Raw genomic sequence first — 19288 nt, forward strand, 5'->3', positions numbered from 1 at the left:
ACTGATCCCTATAGCCAAATTAAAGCACACAACTTTGAAATTATACACTGGATTTTAGTATCCCTAGCAACGGAATTCAAATAACTGAAGGAGAATATGTTTTGAGTGGTAAACCAATGTGAATTATTCACAAATCAGGAAGGAAAGATAAAGTTGGTAAAATTTAAATGCAAATAGTTTTCTCTCACAATTCACCCGAGTTTATTCTATCAGATCTAGTTTAACTGTCATTGCTTCCAAATACTCTATTTTAACTTTATTAAAGTTTATAATATCATTTAACAAAATGAGTAAAGCTTTTGGGCACATGTCTAGATACAAAGGTTTTCCTAGTTTTTATTCCTATATTTATTTGCTTTCCTACATCTCCTGTCCCCCACAAAATCTCCTACTCCCATCTCCTGATTTCATAATTGATTTTCATCTTATTCTAGAATGAGCTTTGGCAATAAGGCAAAGAGTCATGGAATGAATTAATGAATGAGTGAATGTATGAATGAATGAATGAGTGAGTGAATGAATGGATGAATGAATGAATGGAGTGAAGGGCAGGAAGGAGGGAAGAGAGAGAGAGAGAAGACTATCCACAATATTTTGGCAAGCCCTATAGTAATTTCCTTTAGGTAAGAGCATCTTATAAGAGGTCCTGTGATCTCAACTAATGATTTAATATATTTAGATCCACTGTCAAAAAAAAATGGCAATTTCATAGTCATAGAATGTCCAAGTATCTTTCTACATAACTAGAGAATAAACCAGTATGTTTTTCAGATTAGTTCCACTTTGGGTTCAGCAGTGCTGCTGTTTATCTCTGGTTCAAGCCAGTGAGCAATTCTGATTTACAATGAAAATATCAAGAAGCTTTGTTTAAATTTAGTTCAGATTCCGGCTCAATACAATAACAATTGTAGTTCAGTTCTGGGAATGTGGACATGTATTTACTAGTTTCTGATTCACATTCCATTGGCTTCCTGATTATAATTTAAATTAAAAAACAGGTATTCAGGCAACACTTTTGAAGCCTTCACTATGCATCAGGGACTGTCAAGGATTTTGGAATACAAAAGTAAATAGAGCAAAATTCCTGCCTTAAAGAATATCATAATCTAACAAGAAAACAGTCAACCGAACAGGTATGGTGACATGGAGAAAACCGCTGCATCCTAAGAGCCACAATAGAAATTTCTCATAAGAGGACATCACCTTGGTTTGAAAAATGCCTTTATGAGCCTTTAAGGGATAGGTCCACCAAAGGGCACCCTAAAATAACCACAAATTGTCACTAAAACTCCTTCTAAATTCAAGGTATCTTGTTTTCCCTCTTCTGGGTTGAGCACCACTACGCAGCTAGGGGACTAAATGAAGCAAGCTGAATGGTTCTACGTAACAGAACAGCAAGCAAGGGTCCCAAGGGTGAGGACAGATGTGCAAGAGAGAAAACCCAACTGGCCCAGGGCCACAACACACAACTCCAGGGAGCAGCACATATATCATACTCTATGCGAGTGGCATTGTACACATGCAAGAGCCAGAGGGACTAGGCAGTGTTGGGCAGTAAAAGAATCCCTAATGGCCAAGAAGAAATTTGAGGTGAGAGCAGAAATGTCTAGAAGGGATTTCTGTAGCTATTTGCCTCAGAGTATGATGTAAACCCTTCTTCCATCTCCCCTCCAAAATCAACTTTTAAGACTTTTATTTAAGTGAACTTGGAATTTCTACTATTGGTTTTTGTTTCTGTGTAATAGGTAAATGGTGGTGGTTATGATTTGGGGTTTTGTCGTGGTGATTTGCGAGCCCATACTACTGCTGAACCTGGCATCCTCGTGGACCCAGGGTATACACTGATTGTGATGATGCTGGACCCAAAGGACAGGAGAAAAGTTGAAATGTGAGTTACACAAAGTTATAATTTAAAAAGTAATAAAAGCTAAAACAGAAAAGGAAGTATCTGCTTTGCCTCAGGGAAACAGAAGCATCATAGAGAAAGTGACTTTTGAACTGAGTCTTGAAGGATGAATAGCAGCTATCCAAAAAATGAAAAAAGGCATTCAGCAGAAACAACAATGTGGACAAAGACAGGGCATTTGGAGATCACCCAGGAGCCAAGTATGGCTGGAGGAAAAGGACATTCCTGTTCCATTTCATGCCATCGGCAGGTTTGTTCTGAGATGATTAATGAAGCCTGTCTGTTACACACCATTTACATGTTTGTGAGAATAGGTGTCCCTAACTACCTATCTACTTCCTTTTACTATTATTTTTAATCCTCGTGTGTTTTTATTGATTTTAGAGAGACAAGAATGGAGAGAGAGAGAGGAACATGGATGCAAGAGAGAAACATCAACCAGTTGCCTCCCGTACATGTCCCGAATGGAGATCGAACCTGCAACCTAGGAATGTGCTCTACCAGGAATCAAAGCTCCAACAAACTGAATTACCCAGCCAGGACCCCATCTACTTCCTTTAACAAAACTTCATCAAAAATACTTGCTGTCACTCTGTAGTGAATTGTGTTGTTTGTCCTCAATGCTCCCTTCCCTCCCATTCATCCCCCGGCTCTATTGTGGATGGAATATAGTTCCCCATCCCACTGACTTTGGGCTTGGTTGTGTGACCAGTTTTAAACAATGGAATGTAGACAGGAGGGACAATGTGTCCTTTCCGAGCTGAGGACTTTTAAAAGATATCCTGTGTTTCTGCCCCACTTAGCCACAGAATAAGGGGCACATTTATATAGGCTGAATTTTGTTCCCCCAAATTCATATGTTCAAGTTAACCCCCAGGACCTCAAAACATGTCTGCATTTGAAGACAGATCTTTAAAGAGATGATTAAGTTAAATGAGGTCCTTAGAGTGGACCCTACTCCAGTCTGACTGGTCTCTTAATAAGAAGAGGAAATTTGGACACACAGAAAGAAACCAGGGATGTTCCCACACAGAGGAAAGGACACGGTGAGAATACAGCAAGATGCAGCCATCTGCAAGCCAAGGAAAGAGACTGCAAAAGAAACCAAACTTTCTGACACCTTGATATTGGACTACTGACTCCAAAACCGTGAGAAAATTAATTCCTGGTGTTTAGGCCACCCTGTCTGCAGTCTTTATTTATGGCAGCCATAGAAAGTTAATACACACATGGGTCAGACCTAACCCATGCTGTAACATGAAGCAGAACAAACCACAGATCCATGAACAAGAAATAGAGTTTATAACTGTAAACCACTGACATCTTGGGGTTGCTTGTTATGCATTATTATTGCAGCAAAAACTGACCAACACACTTTCATTTCTCAACTCACAGTGGTTTAGCTTCTGAAATTGCTATTGCTAAAGAACATCGTGTTGTTGATCTGAAACAGTTATTAATAAAAGAAATGAACCAAAATAGAAAACATCACAATCTAAATACCAACAGAGACAACTTCCTAGTCTTTACTTATTCTGATTTTTTTTTCTATTTCCCCTTGTAGGCCATTTGTTATAATCAATAAGATTATAGGATTTAGCCCTGGTTGGTGTCTCAGTTGGTTGGAGCATCATCCTGTATACCAAAATGTCATGGGTTCGATTCCTGATCAGGGCACATATCCAGGTTGCCGGTTTGATCTCCAGTTGGGGGACATATGGGAAGCAACTGATCATGTTTTTCTCTCACATCAATGTTTCTCTGCCTCTCCTTCTCCCTTCACCTCTCTCTAAAATAAATTTTTAGATTTTCTAGTTCAAATTCTTCTGGCTTTATCATTTTTGTGGCCTTGGGAAAATTATTTAACTTCTCTGTATCTCAATTTTCCCATTTGTGAAGTGAGAATACAATAATATCTACCTAAAAGTTGTTGAAAAGATTAAATGAATAAATAAAAGAACAGAGCAATGTCTGACACATAATACGTTTGCAATTATGTTTACATCAGCATCGACTGTCCAACTAAACTGAGTAGGATCTGCTGGCTCAAGTTCGTCTGTCCCAAGCCTTTTTGTCTCTCTTCATTCTGAACATTCTCCCAAGACAATCTTGTCCGTTCCCATGACCTCTGCTATATCTACTCAAAACTATACCTTTATTCAATACCTCTTTCTAAACTCGAAAGCCACACTTTCTACTGCCAACTAGATATCTCCAAGTTTTACCTCGGAGATTCCTAGTGAAGCCCTACATTGGTTGGAGATGACCATCAGAGAGATTGTGATACCCCTAGAGAAAAATGAGATGGAATTTCATCCAAGTAAATATATTCAGGTTTCCTATAGCTTCATAAAGATAATGTGTCTTTTATTTGTTAATCTTCACCCAAGGACATTTTTTCCATTGATTTTTGTTTTTAAGAGAGAATGAAAGGGAGGGAGGGATGGAAAGAGAAACATTGATGTGAGAGAGACATATCGATCCGTGTGCACCCTGGGACTGAGGATTGAACCTGCAAACCAGATATGTGTCCTTGACTGGAAATTGAATCTGCAATCCTTTGGTGCATAGGCTGATGCTCTACACACTGAGCCACACTGGCCAGGGCAAAATAATATGTCTTAATGAGAACCCAAAGACATGCTAAAGTTACAAGACGTAGCCCAGCCAGTGTGGCTCAGTGGTTGAGTATCAACCCATGCATCAAGAGGTCACTGGTTCTGTTCCCAGTCAGAGCACATGCCCAGGTTGTGGGCCAAATCCCCAGTGGGAGGCATGCAGGAGGTGGCCAATCAATATTCTCTCTCATTGATGTTTCTCTTTCTCTCCCTCTCCCTTCCTCTCTCTCTAAAATCAATAAAGAAAAAAATTAAAAATAATAGTTACAAGAGGTAATAATATTTATTGAGATCCTTTCTATACAAGTTCTTTTCTAAACATTTAACACATTAATTCATTCATTTAATCTTCATAGAAACTCTATGCAATAGGTACTACTATTATCCCTATTTGATAAATAAAGAAACCAAGGAACAGAAGCTTATACAACTTGTGTTATACAGCTAAAAATGGTCTAATGTGAAACCAGGCAGGTAGGCAGACTCTAGGGTCTACCATTTTAATCACTATATTTCACTTTCTCTCAGAAACACAGCCAGAATACTTTTTCAGACACTAAAACAAGTACAACTATTATTATTTTTAATAATAGTAATGACTAACATTTGGGGGGACCAAGCACTCTTTCAAGTGAAATGCTTTACACACATTAGTTTCATCCCTCAACCATCCTATAATATAGGTCTTAGTATTGTGCCCATTCTACATATGAAGAAACTAAGGCCCACAGAAAGAGTAACTATCCAAAGTCACACAGCATTAAGTAACAGAAATAGGACCCAAACCCTGGCAGTCTCATACCAGCATTCATTATCGGAGAAATTAGGCACTCAAGGGGAAAAATATTAGAAGGCATATCTGGAGACTAGGAAACAGTTTGGCATAGCTAGAAGATAGGGGTGTGAGGAGAAAAAAAGATGGAGGAGGAAAGACTACTGGAAATAGCAACATCTATGTTTGGAAATGTACCTATAACCATAATAAACTTACACCAAGTCTACTAAACATCCAATTTAAAAACACTAATGAGCAATGATGTTCTCGATATTTGATTTGATAATAGACTCCTAAAGTCAGCGAGGAAAGTCTCAAAAGATCATATCTCTGTCTTCAAAAAATACCACACATAACCCTCAGAAAAAGGATAGAAATGGGGCATCCAAAGTGAAGGCAATAGGTTGAAGAAACCTTTTTCCTGACCAGGAGAAATGCCCTTCCTTGACAAAAATGCCTCTTGAATAACTTCACTAGTCCCACATGTGACCTGACCCCAAATAACGGTCTCTTTCTACACTCCCTTGCACAAGTAACGATAAAAATGTTGTGCCCGTCAACCAGCACGTTTAATTCAGGAGCAGCACTTAAATCTGCCTCTCATTTTCCTATCACTTTCCTGAAATTCCAGAGGACGGGGTTATTGTTAAACAGCAGCAAGCATTATTCTCACAGCAGTGCACATTAATAATAATTCAGTGTGGTTTCATGGAAGCCTGTAGGCTCTTAGCTGAATTTATTTGAAAAATAAAATTTGTTTTTTTTTCCCTGAAGATCTTTACTTAAGTCAGCATGGAACTCTTGTAAAGATAACCACCAATAAGTCACAACTACCCAAGGAGCAGTCTTGTTATTTTTTTTTAATTCACTGCTCACCATAACAACATAATAAACACACCTATAGAGGCTCATACATGCCCAACTATTGAAAATGTCATGGTTCCTCCTTCATGGTGCTCCCAGGCATAAACTTTAATTCTTTTTTTTTTTTTAATTCTCTGAAATTCTAGTAAAACACCAATGTTCAAATGCAAGCTACAATGAAGAATCTTGTGATAAGTTAGCAACGCAAGCCTTATTTCATCATCCACCAATAATTATTAAGCTCCTTTTTTATTTTAAAAAAATAGCAAACTATCAAGCCAGTATAGTTTCAACATCTGTTTTTTCAATTTTTGTTCAGAGTTCTCTTAGATGTTCCTGTATCCTTTCATAAATGACTAATAGGAAAGATACAAGACTAATAGGAAACACAACTTTATGCAACTTCGTTGACAGTTGGTTTCAGTTAACAGCTGGTCTTTAAACTACCCAACATAAAAGCATACATTTTAGGGGGAAAAATTGACCCCAAAACTGGTTCATAAAATGAAGTATTTCATTTTTCAAAGCCTTAGGATTATTTGAGAAGCTATAGTACTAAAAAGTCCCTAGAGTTGTGTTTTTTTTTTTAAAGAGAGAAAGTTAAAAGTTTCCACCTTTAAGTATCAGAGACTAGAGATTTTACAATACAATAAGTGTCAGAAATAAACTGCAATTCCCTTCAAAGCCATATAAAAAAGTAAGCCTCTGTAAAAAGTTTTTCCTTCCAACAGTGAAGTATGGGCCTAAAATCATAGCAAACAGTTATGGCGGTCTTTCTGCAATGGTGCCCAGACATCCCAATTAGCCAAAGCTTCAGGCTTCCATATGCTCAGGTTGGTAACAATGCTTTCTATGCTACCCAACAGCTGCTCCTTCTTGGTTAAGGAAATACCACAAGAAGTGCACCATGAATCAGTGTTCAACTTCCCACCATCCTCCAGACAGATGTGGTCCCTTCCCAAGTCCACAAACTACATAAAGTACAGAAAAGATGTGATTTCTTTATTCAAATAATTGCTTTTTTTCCTTCTCTACCCTATATCTTCTAGACCAGGGATTTTTCAATCAGTCAAGAGCATTGACCTCTTTTTCTTTAGATTGTCAAATTTAAAAAATGACTATAGTCAACATAACAATAACTGTCTGGTGTGAATAAATCAACATTGTAAGCATTTCTTTTTGTCAGATCAGCAAAAATCATATTTTTTGGTATGCCATAGAACTTTAGTAATTAGCTTATGGGTGCCATGAGATGAAAAAGGTTGAAAATCGTTCAGACCAATAAATGTCCTCGGGGGCAGGGGGGCAGGTGTGTGTGTATAACTTTGCTTGAAAATATTAGGTGGATTCAAGAACATCTAGCCCTCGCTGGTTTTGCACAGTGGTTAGAGCATTGGCCCGTGAACCAAAGGATCGCAGGTTCGATTCCATTCAAGGGCACGTACCTGGGTTGCAGGTTTGATCTCTGGCCCCTGTCGGGGTTGTGTGGGAGGCAACCAATTGATGTCCCTCCCTCATATCGATGTTTCTCTCTCTCTCCCTCCCTCCCTTCCACTTTCTCTAAAAATCAATGGAAAAATATCCTCTGGTGAAGATTAACAAAAAAAAAAAAAAAAAGAATTAAGAATGACTAATGGTCAGTATCTCTCAGATAATAAAAAACCTCTCACGCGCCCTGGCCGGTTTGGCTCAGCGGTTTGGAGCGTCGGCCTGCGGTCCCGAGAGACCCAGGTTCGGTTCCCGCTAAGGGCACGTACCTCTGTTGCAGTTTGTCCCCGGCCCTGGTTGGTCGTGAGGGTGGCAGCCACTCGATGTGTCCCTTCACATCGATGTTTCTCTCTCTCTTCCTCTCTCTCCCTCCTGCTCTAGCTGATCAAAAAATGGAAAAATGTCCTTGGGTAAAGATAAAAAAAAAAAACCTCTCACGGGAAGCTTCTTGTTGGACTCATCTCTTTCTATGAAGCCTGTCAGTTCCTCACATACCAGAGGTAGTTTGCTTTCTCTCCAACAGGGATAATGTGCTTTTTAGCACTTTTGCCAAATTACTGACAGAAGGACTTATTCCCCCCTTTCCTGAGAAAAGAAACTGATAGGGACAGAAGCAAGAGAATAACTTTAACCACTAAATTATACTTTACGAAGAATGGATGGATAAATGAAACTCCCACATAATGACATTCCAAATAACTTCGCAGCTAAGAGTTTGTAAGAATGGTCAACAAGTCACAAAATTATCTGACCTGAATTATTTTTCCTGGGTTTTTCATATCTTCTGCCTTACTGTCTTTTGAACATATTGTTTTTCATTAACATACCAATAAAGAGCACAGGTAATGATTGTATAATTAGAAAATGCCAAGAGATTTTACTTGAGTGTCTTTGTCTTGTTCATAAACTAAATTAACTACATAACTTGATCCATTAGGAATAACATTCACAATTTAGCACTTGTGTTCATTTTTCCATAAGTATAAACACTGTCACTATCTCTGGTTCTGAGTCATTGACCTTTTTCCCAGTAATCTTTCTATTTTTTTTTTTTTATCCTCACCCAAGCACATTTTTCCATATTTTGTTCAGATAGAGTGGGAGGGAAAGAGAGAGAGAGAAACATCAACATGAAAGGGACACATCAAGTGGTTGCCACCCACACGACCCAACCAGGGCCAGGGACAAACTGCAACCGAGGTATGTGCCCTTAGCAGGAACTGAACCCAGGTCTCTCTGGATGGCAGGCCGATGCTCTAATCGCTGAGCCAAACCGGCCAGGGCTCCCAGTAATCTTTATGCCCAACACAGTCATACAGAAGTGAGTGCTTAATAAATATTATTGGATGATAGTATATTTGATTCTAGAATAGTTTAAATGTTCCTTTTTAAGTCTCCCAAACAGAAAAACTGTTGTAGCTTTTATGTCCTGCTTAGCTCTAAGTCTGACAAATTCATTTCAAAAACCCCCAAATGTATAATCAATGCTCAGAGACAGCTTAAAAGTGTCTCTACATATCATACCTGCCTGCCTAAAACACAAAATCAAATTCAAAGTGATTTGAAAAAATATGTACTGGAACTGGTTTTGCTTTTCAGCATTAAAATTCAGATGAGGCAGGCTTTGATACAAGAAAAGTGTGATTCAAAATCCAAATTGTATGCTCTTTATTAGACAAACAAAATCTACATTATTTAACATTCCCTCCTACTCATTCTGAAACAAAAGAAAGCACACACACAGATAGTATTGTTCAAAGTAAACTCTGAACTAATACTATAGATAGGTTCACAGCTAACTACTGTGTGTTGAAGATAAACACACAGCACTGTTCACAGCCAGGTGTTCCAGGTGTACCATCAATGTTTTCATGTTAACAATTTATCATTAAGTGTGTATGAGGTGGTGCCAAGTTGCCACCAGAGAAACCTGGCATGCCCCAGTTTAGAGAACAGGGAACAGAGAATGTGTCTTGGTTATAGAACAAAAGAATTCGTTTTATCACTTGCCTTTACCACTGGAGAAAATGGCTCCTGGTGTGCTGAACTCCATGATAAATGTGCCCCCTCTAGTTCTTTATTGCCTCTGTAAATCACAGGACTGACAGCAGTTAATAAGAAAAGCTTTTGAGTGGTTTTGAAGTTTTGCTTTGTACAAATAAAGTCTCATATTAAAGATTTTGCTAGTCCTCAAGGTGTAGAAAAAGAAGCACACGTAGAACTTCCGTACTTTTAACTGTTTGTTTCCTTTTTTTAATTTTGGAAACAAAAAGAAAGAAAACCTTTCAGACATGCACATTGGAAAAATAAAAACAGATCATAGTTTAAATGGCTTCGTATACTCACAGAGTTCCTGGTGCTACTGAAATTACAATTTCTAGTTTTTATAAGATGGATATTCAGATAAATACCAGAAAAGATATGTGTTGGGAAGCAGGTTGTTACAGAAGATTTATTATTACATCTCTGACCATAATTGTATGCTTTACCTCTTTTAGCCAACGCAAATTTTGGTTCAGTGTCAAGAAAGAGAACTCTAAATTCCACTGAATCGATCAGTTGCCAGATCAATCATTAGGTCCTGGGATCCTGAATTCTGAAATCAGATTTCAGAATATAATTGACGTTAAAAGGAATAACAAAGCTACCTCACTGAACAGTCTTTTTCTCCAAGAAGCTTAAAATACTTTGCCACAACAGACTCACAAAATCTTAAAGGGCAGGTTTTATTATTTGTACTTTCTAGCAGAGGAAGCTGAGGCATAAAAAGCAAGAAATGTCTTTTCCTGATTATTGCTAAGTTCTCCAGAGAGCCAAAAACAAGACTGGCTAGAGTTGGTATTCTTCTCATAAGACCTCACATTTTACAGTCCACAAAATTAGAACTTTGAATGCATTTTCCTCTGACAATGTCTCCACAACAGAAAGAAGGGTTAGTAATCCATATAAATTGGCTGAATAACTATCTATACACCAGAAACTGGCCAGTTTACAATCTGGGGTTAACTCCACTTTGCCCCCAAGCAATAAGAGCAAATAAAAATTGGACTTTTAAATTATCTTCTTGCAGCAGTAGGCACAAAATGAGAGGGACTAGACAATAGCTAATTCTAATGTAGGTTTTTAGAGCATTCTGATTAAGTATACATTTCATAGCAGTGTATATCCAGGACCCGACTTTATCATTAGGATTTCATTAAATGACATTTCACTGACACAGATTAGAACTAATGTTCCAGTGGTTTTGTTTCTTTTCTATGGTTTGCTTTATCCTAGGCTAACTCTTGTCAATTCTTTCCATAGTAGGTTTTTTTAATCCATCGTCCCAAGAATGAACAAGGATCCATATTCTTCCAGGTCTTTCTGTAAAGATTTCCAATCTGCTCAGGTCACCCTGGAAGTCATCTGGAGAAGTTGACACAACATAGCTTTAGTAGCTCAGACTTGGTTATCAGTTTTTGCATCCCTGGATGTATAAGACATATGTGTGGTTACCTCTCCATTACCATCTCTATACTCTCAGAAATTATTCCATGAGGTCTAGAACTCCATCTGTGCTATCAATTTCTATGAAATTTCTGTGGAAGAAAAACCCAGGTTCTGTCTGGATTATCAGGATCTGTGACCAAGTTCACAAGTAGAAATCTGGCCCAAGTCAGATAAAGAACTCATGCCGAGGAAGTCAGATCTGTCCAAATGTATTCACATAGGTGTGGTCAAGAAAAAGTATCCAAGAGAGTATCTCTGTACACTTGACATTTAAGAGGCTGATGAGGTAGAATAGGCACTTTGATCCATGGGTATTAACTTGATTTAGGACATTAAGACCCAAGCCAGGCTGCTTCAGAAGGCAGTGGACCATAGTCCAAAGGACCAGAAACTCCAAGTGTTGAACCGAGCTGGTGCTTTGTGACCTTGAAATTAACCTAACATATGGGAGTCCTTTAAATCCATCCATAGGATTGGTATATGATAAGATTTATAAACCACTTGCAGAGTGCCCCACAGAGAAGGAACCCAGTAAAGAAAGCACTCATTAATTTATTCCACAAATATGTGCCAGGAAGAAGAGTGCTTTACATATGTTAGTTAATTTAATCCCCAAGGCAATTGTATGATTGGCCTTTATGTAAATGAGAAGCAGTCAGGGGGTCATTTTAAGAGATCCCAATCCAAAAGGGTCAGGGTACCTCAGTAAAAATAGGTTGGAATGCAGCCAGAGAGGCATGTGACCTGCAGTCTGCCAGTCCCAGACTGAGAACCCAGGACAGTGTGTCTCAAGAGTCAGAGCTGAGCATTTATCAACCCCAGGGAAAATACCAACACCAAGTAGATCAGGACTGCCAAGGAAGACTTTCCTGTCCCTTGCCCCTTCTCCACCCTGGTGTGGGATGGGTAGGGAAGAGAAACAGCAGGAGGGGAAATAAAGAAATCAACTCTTCCCCACCTCCTAATATGGGCTTCTCAGCCTGAAACAATACCAAGCTGAGCAAGAATGGTTTGAACTTTAATAAAGTTTGGAATAGTTATTTTAATTACTAAATTAGACTGTCCTTATGACTAGAAGTAACCAGAGTATATTTCTTTAATCTAAGAGTGTCTGGAAAAGCTAAAGGGATATATCTGAGATTTCATTCAGATGCATGCAAAGAACTGGCCCAAAGAGTGAGTTTGACAGGGAGTGGAAGAACATTGTTTGTATCCTACAGAGTTCCACTTTTCAACATACCATTGCCTCTAATATAAAATTAATTCACCTATAAGTCCAATGAAACTAGAAAATGAAAATGGACGGGGGGCGGAGGGAATGGCCATCAGCCAAATTAAAAAGTAATTCTGAAAATACTTGTTAAATTTAAAGATAAGTATTCCATGATGACTTGGAAGTCTACACACATGAAAATTCTATATGAGTCTCCATAGCCAAATATGTAACTCCTATAATGTACTGGAATTCGCTTAGTCATTCGATCTGGATATATTGGGCAAGAAAAGAAAGGCCTATAAAACACAAAATGAAGCAGAAGCTATAATTTTAATAAATCAGACTATTTCCTATTTCAAATTATATTGATAATCATTTACCTAGAAATATAACTTCCTCTCCACCAAAAGAAATAGCTTTCCACATAATTTGAATTCACTAGACAAACATCAACCCAATCCTTCACTTCATCTAGCATGGATCTAACCAAAGATAATAATAAGAGGTTTGTAGATCTTAAGAGATCCAGGTTTTTGTGTGCTCTCCAACTAGGTATAAGAATATTAAATAACCGGAAGGACTGGCAGGGCAGAAGGGAGCACACCAGGACTTCAACAATATTAGTAATATTCTGTATCTCAGATGGAAAGTGAACATATTTATTTCATTGTTCTTTATACATCACGCACACATAATGTATATTAAACATTTCAAATTTTTCAAAAGCTTTTATATTATATAGATAGTAAAAAGATCAGTGATTGCCAGGGGTTGGGAAGAATGGAGAGCTGAATCAGTAGAGCACAGAGAATTTTAAGGCAGTGAAATTATTCTATTTGATACTATAAGGAGGGATATATGTTATTATACATATGTCAAAACCCATAGAATATACAACACTAAGAGTGAGTACTAATGTAAACTATGAACTCTGGGTGATAATGACATGTCAACGTTAAGTTCATCAATTGTAACAAATGTACCACTCTGATGCAAGATGTTGACAGTGGGGGAGGCTGTGCATGTGTGGGGTCAGGGGGCATATGGGAACTGTCTGTACTTCCTGCTTAATTTTGCTGTGAACCTAAAACTTCTGTAAAAAGTAAAGCCTATATATATTATATATTATATATTATATAAAGCTTTTGTATTATATTGTTAGTCTACTTCTGAATGTTCATCTCCAACTGTTCAAAATCTATTTTAAGTGACACCTCCATAAGGCCTTCCATGGCCCTTTCTCTTCCCACAAAGAAACCCATTACTCCTCTCAATGCTGCCACAGCTCCTGACCTTTATGCCAGCCCTTCAATGGGATGTGCATTGCACCTGTCCATTCACCACCCTTCCCTCACTAAGGGAAAAGAAGACATCATATTAGCATTCTTTATATTTTAAAGACCTACAGAGTGTATTGTATATAATAGATACTCAATATAGCTTAAATTATTTCATATTATAACTTATTTACATAATTTATAAAATAGTTATGTTAAAACTGAATCTGGATTTCAGTCTCAAATTAATATATTAATTGTACAAAAATGCTTCCAGCATTCCCGATTTATTTGAAATAACACCTCTCAGCATTTAACTAGTCTTCTTTCCTTGCTGGTGAATAATTGTCACAACTGTAGATATAAGCTCATTTGAAGTTATGAGAAGTAACCAGAGTATATTTCTTTAACCTAAGAGTGTCTGGAAAAGCTAAAGGGATATATCTGAGATTTCATTCAGATGCAGCCAAAGAACTGGTTCATTTTATTCCTTCAAATGAGCTTTATCTAAGATCATTTAATAGACCTATGCATAATTATCAATTTCCTCTGAAGCTAACATTTGTTAAAAGAAAAGGAAAAATTCTATTAATAATCAAAACACTTGACTTTCTGGACCTATTCTATTTAACGGGGAAAACTCAGTTCTGTGTTCTTGGGTTACTGCCAGGTGGTCTTTTACCGGGAATCATTTTAAACTTCTAATCACAGTTCAACAACCATCTGCCAAATCATATACAGGTATTGATATTTGCCACTCTACAGTTGAATTATATCAAATGTCAATGCAATCAACTCATTAGCAGGCTTGTATCAAGCTTCAGTGCTCACTACCCACTTCTGCACCTCTTTGATTAAGCAGTGTATGGACCATATTCCTTGTCTGTCTACCAGCTGATCAGCTCAGTAGTATGGCTAATATAAAATCAAATGAGCAGAGGAAAGAAATGGTAAAAAAAAAAAAAACTTGTAAACACTGGTTCCTTCTTATGCAGAATAGAATAGCAATATACTATAATCTAGCAAAAAAACCAAATGACCAGTTTGGCTCAGCAGTTAGAGAGTCCTCCTGCGGTCTGAAGAGAGCCGGGTTCAGTTTCGGCTAAGGGCACATACCTCGGTTGCAGTTTGTCCCCGGCCCTGGTTGGGTCATGTGGGTGGCAACCACTCCATGTGTCCCTTTCACATCGATGTTTCTCTCTCTCTCTCTGCCCCTCCCACTCTATCTGAACAAAATATCGAAAAAGTGTCCTCAGGTGAGGATAAAAAAAAAAAAAAAAGAGCAAATGAAATTTTTAAATTACTTAAAGAATCATTTTAACCAAACTCACAAGAAGTCATTAAAAAGCACTGTAATTGCCCCTAGATCACACTTTGCTATCATTCTTCCACCTTCCTTGCTAGCTAAGATTTTAAATCTTTGTTGCTAATGTAAAAATCATAGCAAACCTGAAGTGTGACTGTCACATGCAGAATCTGAATGTTAGAGGTCAGTATGGCTTACTGGTATGCTGGCCCACTGCTCCAAATTTTATATCTCTTCTGTCCTTCAGTTATTGCCTGACATGATTTAACAACTGTAATTCCTTATTTAACGATGTCAAAGGTTTTTAGGAAATTGACTGTATTTCACCAACGATATATTTCTTCTTGATTACGGAGTGGTTAAAATGATTTTAAACCAAGACAGCAAAATAAAGCAGTAATAAAATCAATAAAAGGTGCTTAAAACATTCCTTCTATTAGGTAATGGCATTTAAAATATCCGTAGCTTGTAATGGCACTTAGGATATGCCCAAAAATCAATGAGCTAAATTACTTATTGAACTAGTTAATTTGAACATTGAGTTTTTTATGTATATTGATAAAAGGCTACAGAACCCTCTTGGCAAGTAGCAATACCACGTTCATGGTCAGATGTCTCCCTCTGCTGGAAAAACAAATCAAACAATTTACTCCCAATTACAGAACAGAAAAATAAAAAATTAAAAGATGCAACCTCAAAAAGCCCACCACAACTTAAAAGGCTCCAGAAATTTATGGGAATAATATGGGAAAATCATTAAGGGTTAAAACACATGCACCTTTCAAAAACTTTGCCATTAACGTAGAACATGGTACTTTATAGTCAATATCAAATAGACGAGAACCAAAATTTAATTATTTCAGAACTCTCTTCCTAATTTTCTAACCATTATCCTAGGGTTTTTTGGTGTCTTAAAATAAGATTCCAAAAGCCTTGAATCCTTCTCTTTGATGTCAGAAGGAAAAGGGTTTTATATTTTAAAAGAGAATGTAGCTTAATTTGATCAAAATAAAGTTTAAACTGTCTTTGCAAATAAAGGTTTTTGAAAACTCAAAGTATGAATCCACTAACCAGCTTCACATTCCACTCCGTGTGTGAGGTGATGTAAGAGTTTCCAATACTATTATACGATTTTTTTTTTTTTTCAAACACCTACTATTTAAAATGCTAAGTACTTTATTGAAAAGACTCTTCACTGCTTTTCAATTTCTCCCCCTGCCAGTTCAGCCCCTAAGCAGGTGTTAGATTTCTGAAGAGCTTGCCTCAGGACTTTTAACTGGAACTACAAAGGGGAGCTTCAGAAATTATGATAAAAGGTATTAGGAGAAAAATGAAGAGGTTATCTGACACTAACCTGAAACTGTACATAGTACCTTTTGAAAAATTATAGCTACCTCAGTACATAGCATTTTGGTTTTGAATGTATTCATTAATAGCCCATATATTTTTTCACTCACATTTCATTATATTTGAAATAATGGGTATACACAAAATCATATGCACTGACAAGAGAGATTTTTAATCAAAGAAAGTCAATATGAGTTTTTAATGAAACTCTTCTGTATGAGTTTTTGTTTTATGGTGGAAATAAACAAAATAGAAAATTACAGAGAATATTGTTAAATTTTGCATGCTGAAAGATCACTGACCAAACACATTATGGATGTACTGCATAACATACTACTCAAGATACAATACAGTTAACAGCTGTCTCACTTGCTAGATGCAGGCTCTAAATAAATAAGTAACCTACAGTCCTGGTCTTCATGTATACTCTACGATAAGAAGACACACATATCAAATAAACCATTACTACCCCAAATAATGAGCACTATATGAGAAATATACACAAAGTGCTGTAGGGACCAAGAGGATGGACTAGCACTGCCTAGGAAAGGCAAGGAAACTCGAACAGAAGAGATGACCTTCTGAGTGGGGTCTCTGAGAAAAACCTAGAATTTCTCCTTGTGTATAAGGCAGTCAAAGGCACTTCACAGAGCAGGAACTAGATGAGCACAGAGAAAAGCAAATTGTTGGAAAAAGCTGAAATGTTAGTGTCTCAGGTTTGTTTGGCAGGAAGCGAGAACAGTAGGAGATGAGGCTCTGATGGGTTGGTTAAGGCCAGGTTGGGAAGAGTCTTAAAAAGCTTCCTAAAGTCCAGATTTCATCCCAGAGGCACTGGAAAGGTTTTGAATGATTTTAAGGAAGTCACACTGTAGGGGGCAGGGAGGAATGTCAGCAATGTAGAAGATGGCTTGAAGGTCCTGGGTAGAGGCAGGTAAGAGGTACCTGCAATAACTTTGGTCAAAGCCAAAATTAGGCACACGAGACTTCCGGTTGTTATAACTCAGTGCCATTGACCCAAACTCCCAGAGGCCTTCACGACAACCAAAGGGGTTGTCAGTTTACTCATTTACTGAAGAACATTCTTCACTAACTAATCCCTAAGTAATCGCTAACCCTGGGGTAATAACTAACCCTTGAGTAATCCTGGGGTCGGCGCCAGGGATAATCTATTGAAAACATCTTGACCTTTGAGATGTCTGGGAAACTGAGTAACAGGTAATTAACTAACTGCTAAATTCCGCTTCTGTAACATGCTTGCTTACACGTAGCAACCCCCCCTGACAAAATCCTATAAAAGGAGCCATTTTAGCTCTCCGCCGCCGCAGTTACTCCTGTGTGGGACATACTGCAGGTGCCTGCGGACTTAGCTCAATAAACTCCTTTTGTTAAACCCCATCTCGGCGTCTGAGTTTGGTCGATCTCCTGGGTTACAACACGGTCAAGATAGTGGCGTAGGTAAACGCAGTATCACGTCCTCCCACAACCACATCAAAGTTACAACTAAACTACAGAACAACCATTATTCAAAACCACCTGAAATCAAGCTGAATGGAAGTCCTACAACTACGGAATTAAAGCAGCCACACCAAGACTGGTAGGAGGGGCGGAGGCTGACGGGCTGGTCCCACACCCACGTGTGGCGGATAAAAATCATGAGGGTACCTTGGTTGAGAAGGTCCTCCCTGGACTGAGGGGTCCCCGTCCCACACCAGGCACCCCGCTCAGGGTTCCAGTGCCAGGAAGAGAAGTCCCCATAAATTCTAGCTGGAAAAACCAGCGAGAACTGAGGCTCAGGGAGGCTGAGGCGGCTGGAGCCTCCAGCAGCTCTTCTTAAAGAGTCCGCGCACGAACTTATTGGACTCACTCCCTCTAAGCTTGGAGGGGAGGCAGTTCGAGGGGCGCCAGAGACATACAGGGAAGAACTGAGTTGTTTGGCATTGGGGCGAGGGCTGAAGAAGGAGCTTTCTCCGGGACAAATGTGCTGTCAGAGGCCTTTGTTCCTTTGGTGAGCCCTTCCCTGGGGCAACAGACAGCCGCCATATCTGGGACTCCAGCAACCTGGCTCACACTGGTTGTCCCACCCTGATGATTCCCTGAGGCCCTGCCCCACCCAACTTTCAGACCCACCCAAGCTGTTCCCAGTTGCTTAACCATAGGATTGGCCTGTCTTGGATCCTGCATCAGGTTTTCCTAAATTCTTTCAAACAAGCAGCATCTGGTCTCAGCTAGCACCATACCTCTCATTAAGCAATACCAATGGACATAGACAACAATGCTGTTGGGGGGAGGAATCGGGAGGAGGATGTCAGTGGGGGAAAAAAGAAAAACATCTGTAACAAAAATAAATTAATAAATAAAAATAACTTCAACTAAAGATGTGTGCATGTGCCCAAAACTTGAAGGTATGTAAAAACTAAACTAAGTGCTTTGCTTGAGATTAGGATTGTGGTTAATTATTTTTCCTTCTAACAGCAGTTATTTAATATTACTCCAGTTTTTCAAATTAATTGTACATGTTTCTTTGATTTACTATCTTGAAGAAAATAAATAAGAAAGAAAAAATAGCCCTGGCCGGTTTGGCTCAGCGGTTAGAGCATCGGCCTGCGGTCCGGAGAGACCCGGGTTCGGTTCCCGCTGAGGGCATGTACCTCGGTTGCAGTTTGTCCCCGGCTCTGGTCAGTCGTGCGGGTGGCAGCCACTCGATGTGTCCCTTCACGTCGATGTTTCTCTCTCTCTCTGTTCCTCTCTCCCCCTCCTACTCTACCTAAGCAAAAAATGGAAAAATGTCCTCGGGTAAGGATAAAAAAAAAAAAAAGAAAGAAAAAATATCTCTCCTTAAAAAGATGAAAAGTTTCATCTGTCTCCAAACCTTGTGTGAGTTTTGATGGTACATTTATCAATCTGCATCTAAAAGTCAGGTAAAATTAAGAAGAAAAAATGTCTTGTTTTACCCAACCATTAAGAATGGCCTTGAGCCCAGCTGGTGTGGCTCAGTGGTTAAG

This window comes from Molossus molossus, unplaced genomic scaffold, assembly GCF_014108415.1.
Source record: "Molossus molossus isolate mMolMol1 unplaced genomic scaffold, mMolMol1.p scaffold_m16_p_21, whole genome shotgun sequence".
Lineage (NCBI taxonomy): Eukaryota > Metazoa > Chordata > Mammalia > Chiroptera > Molossidae > Molossus > Molossus molossus.